This window comes from Beta vulgaris, unplaced genomic scaffold (assembly GCF_026745355.1).
Source record: "Beta vulgaris subsp. vulgaris cultivar EL10 unplaced genomic scaffold, EL10.2 EL10_2_Chr_UnSca5, whole genome shotgun sequence".
NCBI classification, from domain to species: domain Eukaryota; kingdom Viridiplantae; phylum Streptophyta; class Magnoliopsida; order Caryophyllales; family Amaranthaceae; genus Beta; species Beta vulgaris.
In genome coordinates this window covers 209,730-234,059 of record NW_026611047.1, presented here as the reverse complement: position 1 = coordinate 234,059, position 24,330 = coordinate 209,730, and the positions used below count along the sequence as shown (strand labels likewise).

At 36.2% G+C, this 24,330-nt stretch overlaps 1 pseudogene; it reads right to left on the bottom strand.

Annotated features, from left to right (window-relative positions):
* Nucleotides 1-1,450: 1,450 nt before the first annotated feature.
* On the bottom strand, nt 1,451-6,944 carry LOC130590281 (uncharacterized; annotated as a pseudogene).
* Nucleotides 6,945-24,330: the final 17,386 nt, after the last annotated feature.

Below are 24,330 nucleotides of genomic sequence, written 5' to 3'. Positions count from 1 at the left end.
CATCCTCAAATGGTCCATCAGCTAGAGGCATAAGCTTGTTTTTCCTTTTATTAGGAAACCTTTCTTTCCTTAAGTGTATCCAAACAAGATCACCAACCTTAAACCTAGGTTGTTTGCGCCTCTTATTTGCCCTTGTCTTGTATTGGATATTCATCTTTTCAATCTTTGCTTTCACTTGCTCACAAGTTTTGTTGAATGCTTCTAATCTCTTCTTTGCATCCATAATACTTGTATTCACCTGCTTCACAACCAAAGCATAAGCACAACCTCCTTTTTCGACTTCATGCTCGAACTCCTTAGCATTTAGAAAGTAACTTGGTGCTTTAGGTGGTTGTTTAGGCGCCACTTGAGTAGGGTTTAGAGGACGTAATCTAACCCTTTTTGAGCCAACCAATACAGAATAGACATTGGTGTCCCCTTCATGAATAACCTTCCTATCAAATTGCCATGGTCTTCCAAGTAGAAGATGGCATGCACTCATGGGTAAAACATCACACCACAAATCATCCTTATAGCTTCCAATAGAGAATGATATAAGTGCTTGTTTCTTCACTCTCATTCCAGTGCTATCATCTAACCAACTCAATTTGTAGGGTTTAGGGTGTGCCCTTGTGATTAGATTGAGTTTAGACACCACATGATCTGCAATAACATTAGTGCAAGAACCACTATCTATTATCACATTACAAGTATACTCACCTACTTTGCATCTAGTATGGAAAAGATTCTCCCTTTGTGCCATGTTAGGTGTGTGATCCATGTGTAAGGTGCGCCTAAGCACTCCAATTAGCCTTGAATCATCTTCTGCAAAAGCATCCTCTTCTTCATCACCTTCCTCCATGCTTTGCTCCTCTTCAGGGATGAATTCATACTTCTCTTCATCCTCTTGTAAAGCTAAGTATTGCCTCATGGTAAGAGCTTTCTTGGTAGGACAATTACTTGCTATGTGTCCTCTCCCTGACACTTAAAACACTTTCTTAGCTCCTCAAACTTCTCCTTAGGTACGGCTACCTTAGGCTTTTCCATGTTATTGTCTTCCTTAGGTGGAAAACTAGGCTTATTAGTTTCGGACCACTTAGTGTAGGAAGTGGTTGCTTTGCCCTTTGCATTAGAATCAAACCTAGGTGTGTATGCTCCCTTAGGTTTCTCTTCCATGTCATTCTTCAAACTTCATAGCTAGCTTGGTTACTTCTCAAAAGTGTGGTAGGAAGAAACTTCAACTCTCTTAGCTATGCTTCTATTCAATCCTTTAATGTATCTTGCTATCTTGTGCTTATCTTTCTCCACTATATCACATATAAGAGCTAGTTTTTCGAACTCCATAGTGTAATCATGTACACTTTGGCCACCTTGGCTCATTGATGTAAGCTTTATGAATTGCCTTTGTTCATAATCATCTGGCAAAAACTTATCTTTGAGCTTTCCTTTTAGTTTCTCCCAACTACATAGCTTAGGTTTGTTTTTTCTTAGCTCTTTGTGTATGTAAGCCTTCAAGCCAAATCCCAGCATACTTTGTGAGTCTTATGGCAGCAACTTTGAATGTTTTTCGATCATCAAAGCCCCTATACTCACTTATCTTCTCTAGTTGGCGGATCCACTCTAGTAAATCCTCAGGTTTGCCCTCACATGTGATATCTTCAAGCTTTAACCCTTTATCATCTGATATGAGGATCTTGTGGCGTGATTCAGCTTCATCCCTTTCCTCCTCTGAGTGTGCGCCTATGTATGACACACTATTGGGGTTTAGTCTCTTGTTGATGATGTCTGCCATAACATCTACTTGTGCATCCTTTTTGTGGATGCTTAGTGTTATAGCTGAAACAAACACGCCTCTAATGAAGAGTAGTGTTTAGGACTTGAAACAAACACACCTCTAATGAAGAGTAGTGTTTAGGATAGAATGAATCAACTCTAAAAGACTCCTCTCTTAGCTTATGATTCGGTTTCAATTAAAGAAGTGAATCTCCACTCTCTTCTCTAATCAAAGGTTTTAACTAACAAAACTAGTGAATCACTCTCTAATCTTGTTAATTGGTTTGAATTACTTGTAGTTTTACCTCCCAAGTAGCTCGTGCAATAGTTAGAACATAAAACACTCGGTTTTAAGTCTTTAAACACAACGGTTTGTAAGCTTGTTTTTCAACTCAATAATCTGATTTTTCATTGATACTTTGAGCTGCTTAATTAGTAATGTAAAACTTTAAATACATAAACTAAGCTAATACACACTAAGATTTAAACAAAGCACAAAAAATCACAAAAGATCCCTAAGGGCTGCTGCTGCCGTAGCCTTCCCTTGCTTCCTTCCATGTGTAGCTTTTAGAGGTCCAATAAGGTGGTTTCCTTCAAGTGAAGATCTCCCTTCAAGGAAACTCATCATTTGCTTCAGCATACACTTGGACAACCAACTTGGCACAAATACATCCTAAGCTAAGTAAAGGAAAACCGAAATACATGTTTAAGTGTTACAAAAACTGATTTTAGGAGCTAAGTGATTAACTATTACAATTAGTGTAAGTAAAGCATGATTAGAACTAAACTAACACTAATTAAACAAAACACCTTAAGCACACACTCCTAACTCCTAAGGAGCTACGTGCTTCATCACTTAGTTTCCACTCCTTGTTTCTTAGCATGATCAAACTAGCACTAATCTTTAATCCATGTAGCTCTCCTTTGTTGTAAGTAAGATTAGTGCTTAGTAATACCTCTTGGTGTGCATTTGATTTCACATCATCCTCCCCTTCTTCAAAAGGAATTGTCCTCAATTCTAGCACATCTTCATCTTCTAAGTATGGGGATAAGTCACCTACATTGAATGTTGCTGCCACGCCATAATCTCCGGGAAGGTCTATCTTGTATGCATTGTCTCCATAACGTTCAAGAACTTTGAAAGGTCCTTCAGCTCTAGGCATGAGTTTATGCTTCTTTTGCTTGGAAATCTCTCCTTCCTTAGGTGAATCCACACTAAATCTCCCGGTGCAAACACCTTAGACTTTCGGCCCTTGTTTGCTTTCCTCTTATACATCTCATTAGCCTTCTCTATGTTGGTGCGTACCTCCTTGTGAACCTTCACCATAGCTTCAGCTTGTTGCCTAGCATCTCCATGAACATAAGAGTCTTTAGGCAAGGAAATAAGATCAATAGGCACATAAGGATTTACCCCATATACCACTTCGAATGGTGAGTGTTTGGTTGCAAAAGTGGGAGTCCTATTGTATGCAAATTCAGCATGGCATAGCTTCACGTCCCAATCCTTTCCTGTCTTGCTTACTAAGCCCCTTAATAAGGTGCCTAGAGTTCATTGTCACCTCCGTCTGGCCATCAGTTTGAGGGTGGTGTGAAGTACTAAATAGCAACTTAGTACCCATCATCCTCCATAGGGATCTCCAAAAGTGACTCAAAAACTTACTATCTCTATCTGAGACAATAGTTCTTGGTACTCCATGCAAACGTACAATTTCCCTGAAATACAAACATGAAACATTAATAGCATCTTCTGTTTTATGGCAAGGCACAAAGTGTGCCATTTTTGAGAATCTATCCACCACCACCATGATGGAATCTTTCCCTCTTTGTGTTCTAGGAAGTGCTACAATGAAATCCATGCTAACATCCTCCCATGGTCTCTCTGGCACAGGTAAAGGAGTGTATAACCCCTTATGGAATGTACTCTTTGCCCTTTGACAAACACCACAACGAGCCAAAACAGCATGTACTTCTTTGATCATATGAGGCCATGAAAAGTGCTCTTGTAATAGCTCCATTGTCTTGCTTACACCAAAATGACCAGCCAAACCACCTCCATGAGCTTCTCTAATCAACAAGTCACGAACAGGACACTTAGGAACACATAGCTTGTTCCCTTTGAATAAGAACCCCTCCATTTGATGATAATGGTCTTTTGGACCATCTTTGGTAGCCACGAACAGGTCACGCATCTCCTCATCAAGAACATAGAACTCTTTGATCAATTCAAACCCAAGTACCTTGGAATCCACCATAGAAGCAATACATGTCTCCTTGATAGTGCATCTGCTACAATGTTAGCTTTTCCAGCCTTATACTTAGCAACAAAATTGAATGATTGTAAGAATTCTACCCATTTAGCATGACGAGCACTAAGCTTATGTTGTCCATGAATATATTTCAAAGATTCATGATCAGAATGAAGAACAAAAGCTTGTGGTCTTAAATAATGACTCCAATGATTAAGAGCTCTAACCATAGCATAAAACTCTTTATCATAGGTAGAATAGTTCAATTTGGCTTGATTAAGCTTCTCACTAAAATAAGCAATAGGCTTACCACATTGAATCAAAACAGCTCCAATACCTGTTCCACTTGCATCACACTCAACTTCAAAAGGTTTAGTAAAATCAGGTAAAGCTAGAATGGGCGTATTACACATCTTTTCTTTTACAAGTTCAAACGCCTTTTGAGCTGCATCACTCCATTCAAATCTTCCATGTTTAGTGCATTCAGTTATAGGAGCTAATAAAGTACTGAAATTATTTATAAATCTCCTATAAAATGAAGCTAAACCATGAAAAGATCTCACCTCAGTGATGGTCTTAGGAACCGGCCAAGAAGAGATAGCCTCCACTTTGGATGGATCTACCTTCACACCTTCATCTGAAATAATGAAACCAAGGAAGCCAATCTCCCTTTGCATGAATGTACACTTCTCAATCTTGCCATAGAGCTTTTGCTCCCTTAGAACCTCGAACAATTGTTGCAAATGATTCAAATGAGCATCATGGTTAGAACTATAAACAAGAATATCATCCAAGTAAACAACCACGAACTTTCCCAAAAATGGCCTAAGTACTTCATTCATCAATCTCATGAAAGTACTAGGGGCATTTGTGAGACCAAATGGCATAACCAGCCACTCATACAAACCATACTTTGTCTTGAAAGCCGTCTTCCACTCATCTCCTTCTCTCATGCATATTTGATGATATCCACTCCTCAAATCAATCTTTGAAAACACCTTGGAGCCACTCAACTCATCTAACATGTCATCTAATCTAGGGATGGGAAATCTGTATTTTATGGTTATGTTGTTCACTGCACGACTATCAATACACATCCCAAGTTCCATCCTTCTTAGGCACAAGCAACGCCGGAACAGCACAAGGACTCTTACTCTCCCTCACGTAGCCTCTCTCATCAACTCACTATTTGGCTTTGTAACTCCTCACTTTCTTTGGGATTGCATCTATAGGAAGGTTTATTTGGGATTGGTGCTCCGGGAATGAGATCAATTTGATGCTCAATTCCACGTTTAGGGGGTAGGCCGAATGGTAGTTCACTAGGAAACACATCCTTAAACTCCTTCAACAACTCCCTCAATTTCGGATCTTTCACCTCCATTCCTTCATTCACCTCCTTAGCAACCAGCACATACACCACATGATTAGCCTCCAACTCCCTCTCAAATTTTTTTCTCCCTAAAAACACACTTCCACACATTAGGTTTTCTTTTGGTTTAGGCTTTGTGTTTCGGATTTTGAAGGGGGTAATGGTAGTAGGGTTTTGATTTTTCCATCCTTATTCACCTTATACACATTAGTAGCACCATCATGTATAACTTTTCGATCAAATTGCCAAGGTCTACCAAGTAACACATGACAAGCAGTCATAGGAATTACATCACATAGAATTTCATCTTGATAATTTCCTATAGAAAACGTGAGCAAGACTCTTTCTTTCACCCTTACTTCATTATCATCATCTAGCCATTTTAGCTTATAAGGATGTGGATGTTTAATAGTAGGTAGTTCTAATTTCTTTACAAGTTCAGTTGAAGCAACATTAGTACAACTACCTCCATCTATAATCAAAGTGCATAGCTTTTTATTCACTAAGCATTTAGAATGAAAAATGGTTTCTCTTTGTTCCTCATTTTCAGCCACAACATTAGAATACAAAGACCTTCTAAGAACCAAAGTTTCACCCTCCATTTCTGGATTACATACATCCTCCTCTTCACTTTCGGTTTTATCATGTTCCATCTCTAAAAGAGATTCTTTTTCCAATTCATCTATCTCCTCTATGTCTCTTATGGTCATGACTCTTTTAGTAGGACAAGCAGATTGATAGTGACCATAGCCTTGACACTTAAAACATTTCACTTTTAAAGATTTATCATCTACAACCTTCTCTTTATTTTCTTAGTGAAATCGGTTTTTTTTTTCTTATAAAGTTACTAGTACTAGGATTAGCTTTGAAAGTACTAAATGGCTTTGAATAAGACTTACTTGCAGCTGGTTTCTTCTTTTGGCCATCAATTTTAAGAGCCACCTTGCAAGCTTCATCGAAAGTAAGGTATGGATACACCTCCACTTTCTCTCGTACATCTTCATTTAGGCCTCCTAGGAATCGACCTAGCTTTTGCTCCTCCATTTCTTCTATTTCACAAACAATGGAAAGCTTCTCAAACTCCTTGATGTACTCCTCCATGGACATGGCGCCTTGCTTGAGTGTGGACCATCTAACATACAGATTTTGTTTGTAGTTAGTTGGCACAAAACGCTTCCTTAATTGCTTCTTCAATTTCTCCCATGTAGCAATCTTGGATTTGTCCTCCTTTATCCTTTGTCTCTTCACGCCATCTAACCAAATTGATGCATATTTGGTTAACTTCAAAACAGCAACCTTATACTTCTCTCATGTGGAGTATCCTTGTAATCAAAGAAACGTTCTAAAGATCGTTCCCATTCAAGGTATGTTTCCGGATCACTAGCTCCATCAAACTCCGGGACTTCTATCTTCAATCCTCTATCATCAGCCTTAGAACTCCTTTCCTCCTCATTGTTTTTCTTCTTGAACACTTCTATGGTTAATTGAGTCATCATCTCTTGCAATGCATTGTTTTGCCTAGCTAAAGCATCTAGTATGGCATCTCTTCTAACATCATTGTTCAATTCGTCTCCCATTTCAGAACTAAGCTCTTGATACCACTTGAAACAAACACCCTCTAATGAAGAGTAGTGTTTAGGACTGAAACAAACACACCTCTAATGAAGAGTAGTGTTTAGGATAGATTGAATCACACTCTAAAAGACTCCTCTCTTAGCTTATGATTCGGTTTCAATTAAAGAAGTGAATCTCCACTCTCTTCTCTAATCAAAGGTTTTAACTAACAAAACTAGTGAATCACTCTCTAATCTTGTTAATTGGTTGAATTACTTGTAGTTTTACCTCCCAAGTAGCTCGTGCAATAGTTAGAACATAAAACACTCGGTTTTAAGTCTTTAAACACAACGGTTTGTAAGCTTGTTTTTCAACTCAATAATCTGATTTTCATTGATACTTTGAGCTGCTTATATGTAGTACATAACTTAGAATAACATAAACTAAGCTAATACACACTAAGGGATTAAACAAAGCACAAAAAATCACAAAAGATCCCCCTAAGGGCTGCTGGCCGTAGCCTTCCCTTGCTTCCCTGTGTAGCTTGTTTAGAGGTCCAATAGATGTTTCCTTCAAGTGAAGACTTCTCATTCAAGGAAATTCATCATTGCTGCAGCATACACTTGGACAACCAACTTGGCACAAGTTACATCCTAAGCTAAGTAAAGGAAAACCGAAATACATGTTTAAGTGTTACAAAAACTGATTTTAGGAGCTAAGTGATTAACTATTACAATTATTGTAAGTAAAGCATGATTAGAACTAAACTAACACTAATTAAACAAAAACACCTTAAGCACACACCTCCCTAACTCCCTAAGGTAGCTACGTGCTGATACATATTGATTAAGTATTCAAGAGCATTCAAAGAAAGAAACAAGAACAAAGAAAGAGAACATAAACTTTTGTTACAAACCGGTTCAATTAGATTGAACAACCACCAACTTTCACAAACCAAATACCACCAATCTAAGATCAAGTTATAACAATAAGCTTCTAACTTGCATCTACTTTGAGTTTCATTCACTAAATCAACGTTTAAGTGAAGAAATTAAGCAAAGATTTGAATGGTCTAAACTGACCGGAAATACAATAAGCACACAGCTTAGTGTTTCAAGCATAAAAGCTTCAATTTTCATTCAAATGACTTGATTCCAAAAAGAGTACAAAGCTAACTTATATGTCTACCTTGTGTCCAAATTCAGCTGATTTGGACTTCATTTGCCACGCCAACTAAGCTAATAAAAATACAAGACACAAATATTACAAACTGTTCAGCACACTTTCTAAAAACTAGCTTAATTCCCTATTGGAAGTTACAAAACAGACAAACTACCAATGGAATACTAAAGTAAACATATTAAACTATAACTCCTCAAAAGCTTGTACCATTTGCAGCTCAAATGATTGCTGCCCAAAAGCTTCAAATGAAGCTATCTGGACGCGGAGCTGGGCAGCACTATCCTTCACATGAAGTCTTCTCTCTATTGGATGTAGCTTCCCGCCATGTGAACTTCATATGGGCTTCTCTCTTCCCTAAGTCTTCAATTCAGTAGGAGGTGGCACCAAAATGCAGCAAAAACAACTTCCAAGCTTGCTTAGAACCGGATTACAATGAAGCTAAACTAGCTTAGCTCTTAAAGCATGATTAACTAACTTAAGTATGTAATTAGGCTACTAATCACTTACTAAACTTGATTACCAATACATAATGATGATTAAGGTGTCATTAAGTATTAACTAATCTTGCTTAAGTAGAGATTAACATAGGATTAGCCTAATCAAGTGCTTAAGTAAGGTTTTAGATAAACCGAGCTAGTTAGGCTAAGAAATTGAACTCTTTCACCATGTTCTTCTTTTGATCATGTAGAAGAAGACCTTGATTGTTCAAGCTAGATGCCCTGCATCATTCTCCTCAGGTTCGAAAAGGTCTTCTTGTAATTCAAAATCTTCAGCAAGGTATGGAGCAAACACCAACATTGAATGTAGCAGAGATGTTCAGCACTTTGAAAGGACCATCACTTCGTGTCATTAGCTTGTTCTTCTTCTTGTAGGAAATCTTTTCTTTCTTAGATGTAACCACACTAGATGTTCCTGTTCACTTTGACTATACACAAGAATATCACCAAAATAAACAACAACAAAGATACCAATGAAGAGCCTGAGTACCTCGTGCATAAGTCTCATGAAATTTAGCTTTGTCAAACCACATGGAAGATCAATAGGAAAGACATCACCAAACTCCTTCACTAAAGGCTTAACCATTTCGTGCACTCCATCAAAATTCTCATCATTTTCATCCATAACCTTCCCCTTTTCTACAGCTTTGTCAAGTTTGGTTTAGAAAGGATTAAGGTTTTTTTGTTTTGTGTTTTAGGTGGTGTTGTTTTTGGTTTTAAAGTATTCGGCCATGGACTAGGACTAAGCACAATTTTCTCTTATTATGCATGAAAGTGTATGTATTAGTCCTACCATTATGTAAGGCTTCTTTATCAGATTGCCAAGGTCTACCTAAGAGTACATGACATGCATCCATAGGTAATACATCACATAAAACTTCATCTTTATAAGAATCTCCAAAAGAAAAGCTAATTAAAGCTTGTTTTGTTACCTCCACACAATTGCCATCATTAAGCCAATGAAGCTTATATGGTTTTGGATGTGAGAAAGTAGCATGATTGAGCTTGTCCACCATAGAAGATGAGGCAACATTGTGCAGCTTCCTCCATCAATATCATCGACATATCTTCCCTCCAATCAAGCATTTGTTTGAAAGATTTGATCCCTTTGAGAAGGAACCAATTCAGCTTCTTTGGCATGAAGAACTCTTCTTAAAACAAGGCTTAAATGATCACCTTGAGTCACCTCTCCAACCTCCAAAGCTCTTCACATTTCGGCCTCCTCTTCAAGTTCCTCTTCTTTCTCCTTCATTGTCAAGTGATTCTTCAATGTTTTTAATGTCAATTAAAGTCATTACTCTTTTATTAGGACATTGAGCTTGATAATGACCATAACCATGACACTTAAAGCACTTACATCAGATTTTTTTAGGTTTCATCCACTACTTTCTTCCCTTTATCAACTCTTTCGAACCATCACTTTAGGAGTGTAAGGAGATGTGTATGGTGTGTTAACATTAGAAACTCCCTAGATAGGTAGTTCCCTTCACAAAAGGTTTCTTCTTCTTCTCCTTAATGTGTTTTTCAACTTTAAGAGCTAACTTAAAGAGTTCATCTAAGGTAGAATAAGGATGTAACTCCACCTTCCTCTAATGTCTTTTTCTAAGCCTCCTAGAAATCTAGACATTGTTTGCTCTTCTCTTTCTTGTACATCTAATTTCATTAACAACTTTTCAAACTCATGGATGTAATGTTCTACCCCTTTATGGTCTTGAAAATTTCGGCCAATTGTTATACAAATCAAGGGTGTAAGTAGATGGTAAAAACTTCTCCCTCATTTTCTTTTTTAGCTTACTCCAACTCTTGATTTTAGGCTTTTGTTTTCTATTCTAGCTAATACAACATTCTCCACCAAAGGGATGCATACCCCTTTAGTTAGCTACAGCAACTTGAAAGATTTTACATCATCATACTCCTTAAGTTCAAAGATTCGATCACACCTTGAAACCCACTCCAAATAAGCATCTGGATTAAGGTTTCCATCAAACTCAGGAACTTCTAACTTAATTGTCTCTAAAATCATCTTTTTTTGTGGTTTTCTCCTAGTTCTTGAAGATTCAGAGAGAACTCCTCACTACTATCATAAGCACACCTTCATCCTCCACATTATCCTCCTTAAAGGTCCTCTATACCCTTCTCTACAACAGTCATCAAATTAGCCATTTGTTCACTTAAAGTGGCTATTTGATTCTCCACTCCTACCAACCTTGCTTCACTCAAGTTCATACCCTTTCTAAACTGATTTTCTTCACCTCCACTCATGATTGATTCAACCTCAATGAAAGTTAGGCTAGAAAGAAGAAAAGAAGTGTGTTTGGCTTAGAATAGGTTCGGTTTTGGGGGGGATTGTGTTTGGGTTTTGTTTGTGTGTTTAATGTGTTTAAGGGATGAATTAGAATGCTCTTAATCAACCTACAGCTCTGATACCAAATGATACATATTGATTAAGATAACAAGAGCATTCAAAGTAAGAAATAAGAACAAAGAAGAGAACATAAACTTTGTTACAAACCGGTTCAATTAGATTGAACAACCACCAACTTTCACCAACCAAATACCACCAATCTAAGATCAAGTTATAACAATAAGCTTCTAACTTGCATCTACTTTGAGTTTCAACCACTAAATCAACGTTTAAGTGAAGAATTAAGCAAAGATTTGAAATGGTCTAAACTGACCGGAAATACAATAAGCACACAGCTTAGTGTTTCAGCATAAAAGCTTCAATTTTCATTCAAATGACTTGATTCCAAAAGAGTACAAAGCTAACTTATATGTCTACCTTGTGTCCAAATTTCAGCTGATTTGGACTTCATTGCCATCGCCAACTAAGCTAATAAACTACAAGACACAAATATTACAAACTGTTCAGCACACTTTCTAAAAACTAGCTTAATTCCCTATTGGAAGTTACAAAACAGACAACTACCAATGGAATACTAAAGTAAACATATTAAACTATAACTCCTCAAAAGTTGTACCATTTGCAGCTCAAATGATTGCTGCCCAAAAGCTTCAAATGAAGCTAGTCTGGACGCTAGAGCTGGGGCAGCAGCATGCCTTCACATGAAGTCTTCTTCTCTTATTGGATGTAGCTTCCCTTGGCCATGTGAACTTCATATGGGCTTCTCCTCTTCCCTAAGTCTTCAAATCAGTAGGAGGTGGCACCAAAATGCAGCAAAAACAACTTCCTAAGCTTGCTTAGAACCGGATTACAATGAAGCTAAACTAGCTTAGCTCTTAAACATGATTAACTTAACTTAAGTATGTAATTAGGCTACTAATCACTTACTAAACTTGATTACCAATACATAATGATGATTAAGGTGTCATTAAGTATTAACTAATCTTGCTTAAGTAGAGATTAACATAGGATTAGCCTAATCAAGGTGCTTAAGTAAGGTTTTAGAATAAACCGAGCTAGTTAGGCTAAGAAATTGAACCTCTTTCGCCATGTTCTTCTTTTGATCATGTAGAAGAAGACCTTGATTGTTCAAGCTAGATGCCCCTACATCACGTGCTTCATCACTTAGTTTCCACTCCTTGATTACTTAGCATGATCAAACTAGCACTAATCTTTAATCCATGTAGCTCTCCTTTGTTGTAAGTAAGATTAATGCTTAGTAATACCTCTTGGTGTGCATTTGATTTCACATCAATAGCATCTAGGCGTGCATTCATATCCTTCATGGCCTTAGCTAGGTCACTTAATTCGGACATAGCTAGGTTATCTCTAAGCACCTCCTACAACTTCTTTGATCCTAAAGATTGGATCTTGATGTAATCTTGGATGTTTCTTTGGATCTTGGATCTTATTCTTTCACCAATCACTAATAATATTGTAGTACTTTAATGAAACTTTATGAAAAATCAAGAATCTTGGAAAATAGATTGGATCTTTAAGACTTTCTTGAAGATCTAATACTCCCCCTAGTAGGCAAAAAAATTTCGGCCCTTCCAAGGATGTGTAACCTTTGCTCTAATACCACTTGATATGATTATTAAACTATGAAGTCTAATAATCTAAGTTTTACTTCCAAGAATTCGAACAACTTATTAGAAACTTGAACCAAGATATGAATTTATCCAAGATCACTCCTGAAACTTGAATAAAGACTCTAAAGACTCTTAAAAACACTCCTGAATTTAAGATGTTTAACACTAAGTATTCAACACTCCTGAAGAATAATTAATGGTTTTCAATTGCAAGCATACAAGCACACAGATAAAGAAGAAGGAAAATAACTCAAAATACTCTAAGTTTATTGAAAGAAAACGCCTCCCCTTATATAGGGTACAAGCTAAGCTAATTCAACTAGGAAAACATAACATTATCCTACTCCTACTTTACTTTGGACTCCTAAAGATAACATGTACAAGTCACATGTTTATCTTTTTAACAACTCTATCTTTTTAACTACTTAAACATAAAACAATAAAGATAAACATAACAATCCTAATTCTACTAGGATTCTATGTAGCAAGCAAGGAGTCATCCTAATCAGAGTAGGACTCCTCTTCACTTCCTTTCCCCACGCCATGAGTAATCCTAAATGGATTAGGATTCCTCTTCCTCTAGCTTCCATGTTAGCACACAAGCCAAGACTTGGTTCTTAGCTTGTAACGAATGCCTTTGCATCCATATCAAAGTCTCAAAACACCCAAATCTCACTTGTACTTGTTGAAAGATTCGATCTTTATATGAAATAGGGCATAAATATTGAATCTTTATATTGAATAAGTTTTGTTGTTAGCTCGAGAACTAGAAGATCTCTCATTAACATCTATTATGAGATGCACACAAACCTCAATTTGTATATTCAATGCAATGCACTCGAATTATTAAATTAAAATACACACACACCTGATTTAAAGGAATTAGACTCACGAACATAATAGGACCCCTATATCATTCAACAACTAAAAAAAGAATTATAAAGCAAATGATATGTTTGTAGATAGTAAAATCAATAACAAGTCTCAAAACACTCGAATCTCACTTGTACTTGTTGAAAGATTCGATCTTTATATGAAATAGGGCATGGCATTGGAACAATCACTGTTGTTCGAAACATTAAACTTGTATACTTCGAGTGTTACTCTAATTATACAACAACTCCATTATTAAATTAAAATACACACACACTTTATTTAAGAGAATTAGACTCACGAACATAATAGGACCCCCATATCATTCAACAACTAAAAAAGAATTATAAAGCAAATGATGTTTTTGTAAATAGTAAAATAAATAACAAGTCTCAAAACACCCAAATCTCACTTGTACTAGTTGAAAGATTCGATCTTTATATGAAATAGGGCATAAAGATTGAATCTTTATATTGAATAAGTTTTGTTGTTAGCTCGAGAACTAGAAGATCTCTCATTAACATCTATTATAAGATGCACACAAACCTCAATTTGTATATTCAAATCAATGCACTCGAATTATTAAATTAAAATACACACATACCTGATTTAATGGAATTAGACTCACTAACATAATAGGACCCCTATATCATTCAACAACTAAAAAAAGAATTATAAAGCAAATGATATCTTTGTAGATAGTAAAATCAATAAAAAGTCTCAAAACACCCGAATCTCACTTGTACTTGTTGAAAGATTCGATCTTTATATGAAATAGGGCATGACATTGGAACAATCACTGTTGTTCGAAACATTAAACTTGTATACTTCGAGTGTTACTCCAATTATACAACAACTCCATTATTAAATTAAAATACACACACACTTTATTTAAGAGAATTAAACTCACGAACATAATAGGACCCCTATATCATTCAACAACTAAAAAAAGAATTATAAAGCAAATGATGTGTTTGTAAATAGTAAAATCACTAACAAGTCTCAAAACACCCAAATCTCACTTGTACTTGTTGAAAGATTCGATCTTTATATGAAATAGGGCATAAAGATTGAATCTTTATATTGAATAAGTTTTGTTGTTAGCTCGAGAACTAGAAGATCTCTCATTAACATCTATTATGAGATGCACACAAACCTCAATTTCTATATTCAAATCAATGCACTCGAATTATTAAATTAAAATACACACATACCTGATTTAATGGAATTAGACTCACGAACATAATAGGACCCCTTATCATTCAACAACTAAAAAAAGAATTATGAAGCAAATGATATGTTTGTAGATAGTAAAATCAATTAGAAGTCTCAAAACACCTTGAATCTCACTTGTACTTGTTGAAAGATTCTATCTTTATATGAAATAGGGCATGACATTGGAACAATCACTTAATGTTTATTAACCCTAACTCAAGCCTTAATTTTTCATGTCTATCTCTTTGCAATGGCTTAGTTATTATATCAGCAATCTGATTCTCAGTTTGACAAAACTCAAGTTTAATCAAACCTTTTTCAACATTTTATCTTAAAAAGTGATGTCTGATATGTATATGTTTAACTCTAGAATGATGCACTGGATCTTTAGAAATACTAATAGCACTAGTATTATCACAATAAATAGGAATACAGTCAAAGTTTATTCCATAGTCACTAAGTTGTTGTTTTATCCAAAGCATTTGAGAGCAACATGCAGCAACAACTACATATTCTGCTTCAGCAGTGGATAAAGCGACTGTGTTTTGTTTCTTGGTACTCCAAGAAACTAAACTATGACTAAGGAATTGTGCCATATCTGAGGTGCTTTTCCTATTTACAAGGTCTCCAGCATAATCTGCATCTGCATATCCTTTTAGCTCAAATGTATCACTTCTTGGATAATAGAGTCCAAGATCATCTGTTCCTTTAAGATGTCTAAGAATTCTATTCACAACTATAAGGTGAGACTCTCTTGGATTTGCTTGAAATCTAGCACACAAACCAACACTGAAAGCTATGTCTGGACGACTAGCAGTTAGATACAAAAGTGAACCAATCAATCCTCTATATTTTGTTTGATCAACACTTGTTCCTATGGAGTCTTCATCTAATCTAGTTGAAGTTCCCATAGGAGTGTGATTTATCTTTGAGTTTTCAAGGCCATATTTCTTCAATAGTTCCTTTATGTATTTTTGTTGGTGAACAATTATTCCCTTTTCAGTTTGTTTGATTTGTAGTCCAAGAAAGAAATTTAACTCACCCATCATACTCATTTCAAATTCATTACTCATGAGACTTGAGAATTCTTTGCATAATGTTTCATTAGTAGCTCCGAATATGATGTCATCAACATATATTTGAACAAGCAAAATGTCAGTTCCTTTAGATTTTAGGAACAAGGTTTTATCAACCTTTCCTCTTTTAAAATTGCTTTCTAAAAGGAACTTTGATAATCTCTCATACCATGATCTAGGTGCTTGTTTTAACCCATAAAGAGCTTTATCAAGCTTGTAGTCATGATTTGGGAGATTATTGTTTTCAAAGCATGGGGGTTGTTTAACATATACATCTTCATTTAGATAGCCATTTAGAAATGCACACTTAAAATCCATTTGATATAGTTTAAATCCCATGTAAGCAGCAAATGCAATTAAAATTTGGATATGTCGCTGATTATGAGTTCCTTTGGATGTGACTTTTGTTGTCTCCAAGGTTTTGGTTGAAACTCTCTTATGGGAACATGTTGTTCCTCATGAGTTCCTTGAGTAGATGAGGAACTCTGATCAGTTGTTCCTCTATTAGCCTCGGTGGACTCAGTTCCTTCATTTTGAGGAACAGGAACGTCATTGATGTTATTATTTTCAAATTCCTCGTTCCTTTCCTCTTTCACTTCTTCTTCTTCTTGTGAATCTGCATTCTTTTAACTTGGTTGTACCAACCCAATATCATAGTCATCAACCTGTATGCTTGGATTGTATTTGTCAGATTCATCAAAGATTACGTGAATACTTTCTTCAACACACATCGTTCTCTTGTTATATACTCTATAAGCTTTACTATGTGAAGAGTATCCTAAAAATATTGCTTCATCACTCGCATCAAATTTTCCAAGATTATCTTTTCCATTATTATGCACATAACACTTGCAGCCAAATGTTCTAAAATATGTGATATTTGGTTTCTTTCCAAAATATAGTTCATAAGGAGTCTTATTAATAATAGGTCTCATCATGGCACGATTAATTATGTGACAAGCAGTATTATCAGCTTCTGCCCAAAAGTTCCTTGGAAGCTCACTAGCAATTAACATGGTTCTACACATTTCCTCCAAAGTTTTATTTTTCCTCTCTACAACACCATTTTGTTGTGGTGTTCTAGGGGCAGAAAAATTACGATCTAGGCCATTATCTCTGCTTAAGTCATCAAATTTATACTTCTCGAATTCTTTCCCATGATCTGATCTAATGTGCATTATTTTATGACCACTCAAGTTTTGAACTCTTTTAGCAAAGACAAGGAACTCATCATAAGTTTCATCTTTACTAGTGAGAAAAATAACCCAAGTATACCTAGAGTAGTCATCTACAGTAACAAGTACATACCTCTTTCCGCTTCTGCTTTGTATTCTCATAGGTCCACATAAGTCCATATGAATTAATTCTAATGGTTTAGTGGTACTTACAATCGTTTTAGATATGAAAGAGGATCTTACTTTCTTACCTCGTGCACATGCATCACAAACTTGATCAATATAAAATTTTATGGATGGTAATCCTACAACAAGATCTTTTGATCTAAGTTTCTCAAGTAATGAAAAGCTAGCATGTCCTAGACGCTTGTGCCAAAGAAGTGAATCATCTTCAATAACAATAAGACAAGTTAAATTGATTTAAGGAACAAGGTCAAGATCCACAATGTATGTGTTCCCCTTCCTTGTTCCTTCCAAGATAACCTTCTTAGTTTTAATGTTGATGATCAAGCATTTTTCTTTATCAAATTTTTCAGTATTTCCCTTGTCACAGAATTGAGAAATACTTAATAAGTTATGTTTTAGACCTTCAACTAAAAATATATTTTCAATGGAGTGTAGTGGTGACTTACCAACCTTACCCATGGCAACTATGTTACCTTTCTTATTGTCACAAAATGTTACACTTCCACCTTCATAGGTTGTGAGTGAGAGAAACTTAGTTTTGTCTCCTGTCATGTGCTTGGAACAACCACTATCGAGATACCATGTGTTGTTCCCCTCACTCCAACCCTGCAAAAATCAACTAGGTGTTAGTTGTAGGAACCCCATCTTTCGTGGGTTCCTGTTCTTGACTAGGATTTGTTTTGACAACCCATTTTTTCTTACTAATTTTCACATTTTTGCCAATCATTTCAGATTTTAGTTGACATTGATTTATGTAATGACCTACCTTTCCACAATACATACAAAATTTATCACTAGGTAGATTAACATATTTCTTTGTCTTTTTCCTTTTCTTGTAGTTTTCAAAACCAAGACCTTCTTTCCTCTTGGTCTGTGGTTTTTCAATCCACTTAAGGACTGCCATGATTTTGCCTCTGTTCCTTGCGACAACCAGTTCCTTTTTAAGACTACAGATCTGTTCCTTTAAAACATTTTTCTCTTTATTCAAATTTTCAACCTCGGATCTGTATCCTTTTGATACATATTGATTAAGTATTCAAGAGCATTCAAAGAAAGAAACAAGAACAAAGAAAGAGAACATAAACGTTTGTCACAAACCGGTTCAATTAGATTGAACAACCACCAACTTTCACAATCCAAATACCACCAATCTAAGATCAAGTTATAACAATAAGCTTCTAAATTGCATCCACTTTGAGTTTCAATCACTAATTCAACGATTAAGTGATAGAATTAAGCAAAGATTTGAGAATGGTCTAAACTGACCGGAAATACAATAAGCACACAGCTTAGTGTTTCAAGCATAAAAGCTTCAATTTTCATTCCAATGACTTAATTCCAAAAAGAGTACAAAGCTAACATATTTGTTTACATTGTGTCCAAAAATCAGCTGATTTGGACCACAATAGCTACGCCAACTAAGCTAATAAAATACAAGACACAAATATTACAAACTGTCCAGCACACTTCCTACAAACTAGCTTAGATCTCTATTGGAAGTTACAAAACAGGAAAACTACCAATAGAATACCAAAGTAAACATATTAAACTATAACTCCTCAAAAGCTTGTGCCATTTGCAGTAGGAATGATTGTTGCCCAAAAGCTTCAAAGGGAAGCTAGGAGAGACGCCAGAACTGGGGCAGCAGCATACCTTCACATGAAGTCTTCTTCTTTCATTGGTTTTGGCTTCCCTTGCCCATGTGGTCTTCATATGGGTTCATACACTTCCCAAGGGCTTCAATTCAGTAGGAGGTGGCAACCAAAAGCAACAAAAATATCTCCTAAAACTAGCTTAAAGAACCGGATTATAAGAGCTTATACTAGCTTAACTCTTAAAGCATGATTAACATAACTTAAGCATGTACTTAGGCTACTAATCACTTACTAAACTTGATTACCAATACATAATGATGTTTAAGGTGTCATTAAGTATTAACTAATCTTGCTTAAGTAGAGATTAACATAGGATTAGCCTAATCAAGTTGCTTAAGTAAGGTTTTAGAGTAAACCGAGCTAGTTAGGCTTAGAAATTGAACCTCCTTTACCATGTTCTCCTTTTGATCATGTAGAAGAAGACCTTGGTTGCTTGAACTAGATGCTCCTGCATCATTCTCCTCAGGTTCGAAAAGGTCTTCTTGTAACTCAGAATCATCTGCAAGATATGGAGCTAAATCACCAACATTGAATGTAGCTGAGATGTTTCCCATTTCATCTGGCAATTCTATCTTGTATGCATTGTTGTTGATCTTCTCTGGCACTTTGAAAGGACCATCACTTCGTGGCATTAGCTTGTTCTTCCTCCTTGTAGGAAATCTTTCCTTCCTTAGATGTAACCACACTAGATCACCTGGTTTGTAAAGAACTTCCTTCCTGTGCTTGTTTGCTCGAACCTTGTATGCTTCATTCACCTTCTCTATTCTGGTTCGAATTTGTTGATGGAGTTGCTTCATCTCCTTTGCTTTCACTTCAGCTTCTTTGCTACTATGTGCTTCAATAGGAAATGGAAGTAAATCAATAGGACTTAAAGGATTAATCCCATAATTTACCTCAAATGGTGAGTGTTTAGTAGCATAAGTTGGTGATCTATTGTAAGCAAACTCAGCATGAACATCTCCTGCAAGTTTTAGCATAAGTTGATGAAAGGAACTTTTAGCCTTCTGACATATAGAACATCGAGCTAGAATAGCATGAACATCTCCTGCAAGTTTCGGCCAGTAGAAGTGTTCCTGCAATACATCAACAGTTTTGTTAATGCCAAAGTGTCCTGCTAGTCCTCCTCCATGAACCTCCTTGATTAGCAAATCCCTTAATGAGCATTTAGGGATCAAGCTTGTTGTTTCGAAAAAGAAAGCCATCTTGCAATGAATAAGCTCCATGAGATCCTTCTTTGCATGCTTCTAACAATAAAGAGAAATCTGGATCATCATAATACAATCTTTAAGATGACTAAAGCCAAGTACACGAGCCTCCATAAGAGAAAGCATAGAATGCCTCCTTGATAAAGCATCTGCAACAATGTTAGAAACTCCAGTTTATATTTTGAAACAAAATCAAAGGACTGAAGGAATTCCACCCATTTTGCATGTCTTGGACTGAGCTTATGTTGCCATTTATGTACTTCAAAGCTGATGGTCTGAATGTAACACAAATTGAGCTGGTCTGAGATAATGAGTCCAATGAGTCAAGGCACGAACAATAGCATAGAACTCCTTATCATAAGTGCTGTAGTTGAGTCTAGATTGATTGAGCTTCTCACTGAAATAGGCTATGGGACGCCCTCCTTGTTGTAAACAGCTCCAATGCCACACCACTTGCATCACACTCCACTTCAAACACCTTCTTGAAATCAGGTAAGGCTAGAACAGGAGCCTTACTAAGCATTCTTCAATTGATCAAATGCTTCTTGTGCTGCAGGAGTCCAAATAAAGGACCCTTTCTTGATACACTCAGTCAATGGCGCCAATATGGTGCTAAAGTTCTTGATAAATCTCCTGTAAAAAGAAGCTAAACCATGGAAACTTCGAACCTCAGTGATAGATTTAGGAACTGGCCATGACTTGATTGCTTCCACCTTAGATTCATCCATAGAAATGCCATTAGATGACACTATGAATCCAAGAAATGTCACACTTGAAGTAAAGAACTCACACTTCTCCATCTTTGCATACAGCTTCTTTTCCCTTAGTTTAAGGAAAACCTTCTTGAGATGCACTAGATGTTCCTGTTCACTTTGACTATACACAAGAATATCATCAAAATAAACAACAACAAAGATACCAATGAAGGGCCTGAGTACCTCGTGCATAAGTCTCATGAAAGTACTAGGAGCATTTGTCAAACCAAATGGCATCACACGCCACTCATACAAACCACTCTTAGTTTTAAAAGCTGTTTTCCATTCATCACCCTCTTTGATTCTAATCTGATGATAACCACTTCTTAAATCAATCTTCGAAAATATAGTGGAACCATGTAACTCATCAAGCAAATCATCAAGTCTAGGTATTGGATACCTATACTTCACTGTTATATTGTTAATGGCACGACAATCCACACACATCTCATAGAACCATCCTTCTTAGGAACCAAAATGACAGGCACAGCACATGGACTAAGACTTTCTTGCACAAATCCTTTAGCTAACAACTCACTAACTTGTTTTTGAACTCCTTAGCTTCTTCAGGATTACATCTATAAGCTGGTTTATTAGGTAAAGGGGCGCCAGGGTTAAATCAATTTGGTGTTCAATTCCTCTACTAGGGGGTAAACCACATGGAAGATCAATAGGAAAAACATCACCAAATCCTTCACTAAAGGTTACCATTTCGTGCACTTCATTAATTTCATCATTTTCATCCAATAACAACAACAAATACATAACCTTCCCCTTTTCTACAGCTTTATCAAGTTGGGTTTAGAAAGGATTAAGGTTTTTTTGTTTTGTGTTTTAGGTGGGTTGTTTTTGGTTTAAAGTATTCGGCCATGGGCTAGGACTAAGACAATTTTCTTCTTTTATGCATGAAAGTGTAAGTATTAGTCCTACCATTATGAAGGTTTCTTTATCAGATTGCCAAGGTCTACCTAAGAGTACATGACATGCATCCATAGGTAATACATCACATAAAACTTCATCTTATAAGAATCACCAAAAGAAAAGCTAATTAAAGCTTGTTTTGTTACCTCCACACAATTGCCATCATTAAGCCAATGAAGCTTATATGGTTTTGGATGTGAGAAAGTAGCATGATTGAGCTTGTCCACCATAGAAGATGAGCACATTGGTGCAGCTCCTCCATCAATGATCATCGACATATCTTCCCTCCAATCAAGCATTTGTTTGAAAGATTTGATCCCTTTGAGAAGGAACCAATTCAGCTTCTTTGGCATGAAGAACTCTCTTAAACAAGGCTTAAATGATCACCTTGAGTCACCTCTCCAACCTCCAAAGCTCTTCACATTTCGGCCTCCTCTTCAGCTCCTCTTCTTGTTCTCCTTCATGTTCAAGTGATTCTTCAATGTTTTTAATGTCAATTAAAGTCATTACTCTTTTATTAGGACATTGAGCTTGATAATGACCATAACCATGACACTTAAAGCACTTCACATCAGATTTTTTTGAGGTTTCATCCACTACTTTCTTCCCTTTATCAACACTTCAACCGTCACTTTAGGGTGTAAGGAGATGTGTATGGTGTTTTAACATTAGAAACTCCCTTAGAATAGGTAGTTCCCTTCACAAAAGGTTTCTTCTTCTTCTCCTTAATGTGTTTTTCAACTTTAAGAGCTAACTTAAAGAGTTCATCTAAGGTAGAATAAGATGTAACTCCACCTTCCTCCTAATGTCTTTTTCTAACCTCCTAGAAATCTAGACATTGTTTGCTCTCTCTCTCTGTACATCAATTCATTAACAACTTTTCAAACTCATGGATGTAATGTTCTACCCCTTTATATCTTTGGTTAAATTCGCCAATTGTTATACAAATCAAGGGTGTAAGTAGATGGTAAAAACTTCTCCCTCATTTTCTTTTTAGCTTACTCCAACTCTTGTTTTAGGCTTTTGTTTCTATTCTAGCTAAACAACATTCTCCACCAAAGGGATGCATACCCCTTTAGCTTAGCTACAGCAACTTGAAAGTTTGCATCATCATACTCCTTAAGTTCAAAGATTCGATCACACCTTGAAACCCACTCCAAAAACATCTGGATTAAGGTTTCCATCAAACTCGGAACTTCTAATTAATGTCTCTAAAATCATCTTTCTTTTGTGGTTTTCTCCTAGTTCTTGAAGATTCAGAAAGAACTCCTCACTACTATCATAAGCTACACCTTCATCCTCCACATTTCTCTCCTTAAAGGCCTCTAAACCCCTCTCTAACAACAGTCATCAAATTAGCCATTTGTTCACTTAAAGTGGCTATTTGATTCTCCACTCCTACGAACCTTGCTTCACTCATGCTCATGCCCCTATTAACTGATTTTCTTCACCTCCACTCATGATTGATTCAACCTCAACAAGAATAGGCTAGAAAGAAAGAAAAGAAGTGTGTTTGGCTTAGAATTAGGTTCGGTTTTAGGGGGGATTGTGTTTGGGTTTGTTTTGTGTTTAATGTGTTTTAGGGATGAATTAGAATGCTCTTAATCAACCTACAGCTCTGATACCAAATGATACATATTGATTAAGTATTCAACAGCATTCAAAGAAAGAAACAAGAACAAAGAAAGAGAACATAAACGTTTGTCACAAACCGGTTCAATTAGATTGAACAACCACCAACTTTCACAATCCAAATACCACCAATCTAAGATCAAGTTATAACAATAAGCTTCTAACTTGCATCCACTTTGAGTTTCAATCACTAATTCAACGATTAAGTGATAGAAATAAGCAAAGATTTGAGAATGGTCTAAACTGACCGGAAATACAATAAGCACACAGCTTAGTGTTTCAAGCATAAAAGCTTCAATTTTCATTCCAATGACTTAATTCCAAAAAGAGTACAAAGCTAACATATTTGTTTACATTGTGTCCAAAAATCAGCTGATTTGGACCACAATAGCTACGCCAACTAAGCTAATAAATACAAGACACAAATATTACAAACTGTCCAGCACACTTCCTACAAACTAGCTTAGATCTCTATTGGAAGTTACAAAACAGGAAAACTACCAATAGAATACCAAAGTAAACATATTAAACTATAACTCCTCAAAAGCTTGTGCCATTTGCAGTAGGAATGATTGTTGCCCAAAAGCTTCAAAGGGAAGCTAGGAGAGACGCCAGAACTGGGGCAGCAGCATACCTTCACATGAAGTCTTCTTCTTTCATTGGTTTTGGCTTCCCTTGCCCATGTGGTCTTCATATGGGTTCATACACTTCCCAAGGGCTTCAATTCAGTAGGAGGTGGCAACCAAAAGCAACAAAAACATCTCCTAAAACTAGCTTAAAAACCGGATTACAAGAGCTTATACTAGCTTAACTCTTAAAGCATGATTAACATAACTTAAGCATGTACTTAGGCTACTAATCACTTACTAAACTTGATTACCAATACATAATGATGTTTAAGGTGTCATTAAATATTAACTAATCTTGCTTAAGTAGAGATTAACATAGGATTAGCCTAATCAAGTTGCTTAAGTAAGGTTTTAGAGTAAACCGAGCTAGTTAGGCTTAGAAATTGAACCTCCTTTACCATGTTCTCCTTTT